The 5,319-nt window shown below is 40.6% G+C and overlaps 1 protein-coding gene across 3 annotated transcripts in view; it reads left to right on the forward strand.

Moving 5' to 3' along the window:
- The first annotated feature begins 2,217 nt into the window (after positions 1–2,217).
- Positions 2,218–5,319, forward strand: part of LOC128686822 (fatty acid hydroxylase domain-containing protein 2) — a 35,842-nt gene continuing 32,740 nt past the window's right edge. The window contains exon 1 of one of the 3 annotated variants that reach the window (XM_053773946.2): positions 2,218–2,356. The gene's annotated coding sequence lies outside the window, so the exon portion shown is untranslated. Of the gene's footprint in view, positions 2,456–5,319 lie in introns of all 3 variants that reach the window. The other 2 variants (XM_053773945.2, XM_053773947.2) reach the window with 2 other exon arrangements.

Genomic DNA, 5,319 nt, shown 5'->3' on the forward strand with positions numbered 1-5,319 from the left:
AATTCCCTGCTATGTTTGTTAACTGCTCATTACTCTGTAATTTGTCTATGATTGTAATCATGTGATAACGTGTTTATCATTCATTACCTTTGAAACTTGTCATGATTTTGACCAGCTCTACCTGGAGCTCATTACCTTTGTAAATTCTCATGATTAATGTGTTTATGATTCATTACCTTTGCAATTATTCATGAGTGTGACCAGCTCTACCTGGAGCTCATTACCTTTGTAACTTGGTCATGATTATGACCAGATCTAGTTCATTACCATTGTAACTTGCTCAGCTATCAAAACTTTGGAGTCCAGTCCCTGGACCAATTATGTACCTCTGTAATCTTTTGACTACCGCCCACAGGATGGGTATGGAGTGCATAATAAACATATTAAACTAACTAGAAAAATGACAGGATGGATAATGAGAACCTTCAAAACTAGGGAGGCCAAGCCCATAATGACACTCTTCAGGTCACTTGTTCTATCTAGGCTGGAATATTGCTGCACACTAACAGCACCTTTCAAGGCAGGTGAAATTGCTGACCTAGAAAATGTAGAGAACCTTCACGGCGCGCATAACGGAGATAAAACACCTCAATTACTGGGAGCGCTTGAGGTTCCTAAACCTGTATTCCCTGGAATGCAGGCGGGAGAGATACATGATTATATACACCTGGAAAATCCTAGAGGGACTAGTACCGAACTTGCACACGAAAATCACTCACAATGAAAGCAAAAGACTTGGCAGACGATGCAACATCCCCCCAATGAAAAGCAAGGGTGTCACTAGCACGTTGAGACCATACAATAAGTGTCAGGGGACCGAGACTGTTCAACTGCCTCCCAGCATACATAAGGGGGATTACCAACAGACCCCTGGCAGTCTTCAAGCTGGCACTGGACAAGCACCTAAAGTCGGTTCCTGACCAGCCGGGCTGTGGCTCGTACGTTGGTTTGCGTGCAACCAGCAGTAACAGCCTGGTTGATCAGGCTCTGATCCACCAGGAGGCCTGGTCACAGACCGGGCCGCGGGGGCGTTGACCCCCGGAACTCTCTCCAGGTAAACGTTTGTACAAAATTCAAAACCAAGATGGCGAGTGTCTCTACTTTTTTCGATAACATACTTCTTTTAAAAATACAATATAGGGCATCTATTTACCTATAAATTACCGTATTTCCGGAAAATATATACAGTATTTTCCACAGGTACTATAAAACACCTATATTACTGGGAAAGGTTGAAGTTCCTCGACTTGTACTCCCTGGAATGCAGGCGGGAGATACGGGATTATATACACTTGGAAAATCCTAGAGGGATTAGTACCAAATTTGCACACGAAAATCATTCCCTATGAAAGCAAAAGACTCGGCAGGCGATGCAACATCTCCCAAATGAAAGCAGGGGTGGCACTAGCACGTTAAGAGACAACACAATAAGTGTCAGGGGCCCAAGACTGTTCAACTGCCTCCCAGCATACATAAGAGGGATTACCAACAGACCTCTGGCTGTCTTCAAGAAGGCTTTGGACAGGCACCGAAAGCCAATACTTGATCATCCGGGCTGTGCTTTGTACGTCAGTTTACATGTGGTCAACAGTAACAGCCTGGTTGATCAGGCTCTGATCCACCACGAGGGCTGGTCATGGACCGGGCCGCGGAATACCATCTAGTTATACTCCAGGTAACCAGTCAGTGTCGGTAAGCAAAGTTTCTCTTCCTTAATGGAGGAAACGACAGATGGTCTATAAGTTCCGTTCTGGACCCACCCGGGAATTGAACCCGGATCCTTTTGATTGTGAAGAACGCACCATCTAGCTTCAAGTCTCAGTTACTATGGGGATGATATGACGTTTTCTATTGGCTAGTATATGCACTGGAATATTATTATAATCATAAGTCATAACTAAGCGCTAAACTCGCAAGAGCTGAATATATGTACTGAAAATAAGGGACAATTATTATTATTCAGAATAAAGATGAAGATTGTAGTTTATTACATGAACATCCGTTATTTATGTATTTATGTATTGAACTCGTTCTGGTTCTTATATATATCTGTATTACGTATTACAGGATATGGGCAAAGATCCTAATAGAAATAAGTTACAGTGTTTGACTTTACTGGGTCACAATAGGTAGATTGCTACAAAAGTTATTATATAAGACCAATGTGAAAATTTTAACTTGTGTACTCAACGTAAATAATGATTAAAAAAAGAGTGAGTGGCAACTGAGAGTCAGCTGAGTGGTGCTCAGCCTGGCTGATTGATCTTTATGTTGTATTACTCACTGTGCCACACCTAACTTTCCGCTCGCTGTGTGCTCACTCCAGTCACTTAGTGTACAACTATCTAGTGAGAAGGTAACTAGACAGAAAGCTAGGTGTAGAGGGGTGTAATTTGTGTAATATCTGAGAGAACAGCCCATCCTTTTGGGCAGGATTGAACAACTGCGTGGTAAGGTATATTGACCTGCGTTCATCTTCATATGAGTATAGAAGTTTATGTTTATAAAGGCTTTGGGTACATAATCCCTTCAAGGGAGGTTCCTTGATGCTGGAGAGGAGCTCTTGATATAAGGCATTGGACCTATGCTCCAATTCCTTGAATCGAGTCAGAATGCCTACCATTCCCCAGGCCATGATTAACCCTGACAGGTTTTGTAACAGTTGGTTTTTTTTTTTTTTTTTTTTTTTACGAAGATCTAGAGGGTACATGTTAAGGGAACAAGAAGTACACATTAGATTTGATAAATATACAACTGCTGTTGGCGGATTTAGGCCATTAATATTAGTTTGAATGACACATCATTAAGTTGATTTTGTTGTTAAAATATTTTGTTGGCCAAATGTAACTGTAATTGAACCTAACGTAACGTAAAATAGGCTATGTAACTTAACCTTACTCTGCCGCGGGTAGATGTATCTGTTTACATTCGCTAATGTCTTTTAAAAATAATGGTTTGCACAAGAAACACTGTGCTTATTTCATAGTGTATGTAGTTTATATGTAGTGTAAAATTCTGTACAGTAACCCTGCCAAGTAGTAATTGTAAATAATAATTATAATAAATCTATTTCTCTGAGTACATTATACAGCTATTACAGGTGCCCCATGGCCTGATCGTTGAAGCTCTCGCTTCACACAGCGAGGGTCTGCATTTGATTCCTAGTGCAGGTAGAAACATTGGGCGTGTTTCTTTACACCGGTTATCTATGCTAACCCATCAGTAAAATGGGTACCTGGGTGTTAGTCAACTGGTGTGGGTCGCTTCCTGGGACAAGGACCTTATTTGCCCGAAATGCTCTGCATAACAAGGTGCTTTCTATGTAGTAGTATGTCATTGATCACGGCTAGGCCTGTATACCACGTGTATGTACTTGTAGTAAATAGATATTATTATTGGTATACTGTAGAAAACCCCTGGTTATACAGAGCATTTCGGACAATTTAGATGAATTTTGTTGTGTAGGATGTGACCCCAAAAAGTTAGCTAGTACCCAGGTACTTACTGCAAGGTGAACAGGAACAAAAGGTGTAAAGAAATGTGCCCAACATTTCACCTGTGTTGGGGATCAAACCTGGATCCTCAGTGTGAGCCGAGGATGCTATCAACCAAGCCACACTATAAGGGTCTGTGTCAAAAATTAAGGTTTTGAAAAAAAAACACTTGAAAGCTTATACTCATTACTAAAGTTCAGCAATGCATATCAAACGAGTATTTTTTTCAGTTGAACCTCAAGTATGATACTTTCCTGAATGCAACAGAAGTAAAGAAAGCATATCTGTGACACTGACCCTTTTTTTATTAACATTAAAGTTTTGTTAAAATAAAAATTAAGACTTTTCATTGAAATACTACTCAAAATAAATTTTAAATTTCTGTGGGCCATCTTACAGTTAGGGTAGGATCCAGTTAGATCTTCCTCTTATTGCCCTTCTGAAATCCATGTTAGTGTGCATGATGGAAAGATGTTTGGCAGGTTATCTTTCCAATCTGATGTAGAACATAATCATTACCATCAATTTTATTGGTTCTCCCTCAGTCTCTGTGGCAATTCACTCAGAGGCCATTATGCAGATACAGATTCTTGGAGCCTGTTTTTCCAGTGGATAGCTCTAATCCAGTCCCATTGACCTTGGTGATGATACCAGTTTTTTTTTTTTTCCAATTGCAACATGTATGGTGTCTGCTTCCAGTGTGTATGACCAGCTTCCAAGACATAATGTGTAACTCTTAATTAGCTCATGGCCTGGTTGGCAAGACTCTCACTTCTCATGCTGAGGGTCTGGGTTCAATTCCCAACAAGGGTGGAAACATATGGGTGTGTTTCCTTATGCCTGTTGTCCATATTCACCCATCTGTAAAATAGGTACTCGAGTATTAGTCGACTGGTGTGGGTGACAGCCTGTGACCAAAAATTGACCTAATTTGCCTGAAATACTCTGCATAACAAGGAGCTTTCTGTATATTAATATGTCACTGATGTCAGCTAGGCCTGTATACCTTGTACTTGTAGAAATAGATATTATTATTATTATTATACCTTTTGAACTGGGCACATGTATAGTAATTATCCCTTATTGGGCAGAGGACCATTTATGGTCTCCTACCTGGAAGGGTTCTAGATTGTAGAGCCTAAATGACACATGAAATTGTTGAAATTGCCTCTAATCAATAGTGGAATGTGCCATCCCCAGGTAGTTAAAACTATATCGGAGTATAAAACAAATTCCAATCACACAGTAGAGTTAAAAACTAATGTAAAAGACCTGGGAGTGATAATGTCAGAGGATCTCGCTTTTGAAGACCACAACATTGTATCAATCGCATCTGCTAGAAAAATGACAATGGATAATGAGAATCTTCAAAACTAGGGATGCCAAGCCCATGATGACACTCTTCAAGTCGCTTGTTCTGTCTAGGCTGGAATGTTGCTACACACTAGCAGTACCTTCCAAGGCAGGTGAAGCTGCTGACCTAGAAAATGTAAAGAGAACCCTCATGGCACACAACTGTGATAAAAGCCTCAGTTACTGGGAACACTTGAGGTTCCTCAACCTGCACTCCCTAGAATGCAGGCGGGAGAGATACATGATTATTTACACTTGGAAAATCCTAGAGGGATTAGTACCAAACTTGCACTTTAAAATCACTACTTATGAAAGCAAAAAGACTTGCCACATAATGCAACATCCCCCCAAAGAAAAGCAGGGGCACCAGTAGCATAAGAAACAACACAGTAAGTGTCAGGTGCCCAAGATTGTTCAACTGCCTCCCAGCATGCATAACGGAAATTACCAATAGACCCCTGGCTGTCTTCAA

This window comes from Cherax quadricarinatus, chromosome 7, assembly GCF_038502225.1.
Source record: "Cherax quadricarinatus isolate ZL_2023a chromosome 7, ASM3850222v1, whole genome shotgun sequence".
Classification (NCBI taxonomy): domain Eukaryota; kingdom Metazoa; phylum Arthropoda; class Malacostraca; order Decapoda; family Parastacidae; genus Cherax; species Cherax quadricarinatus.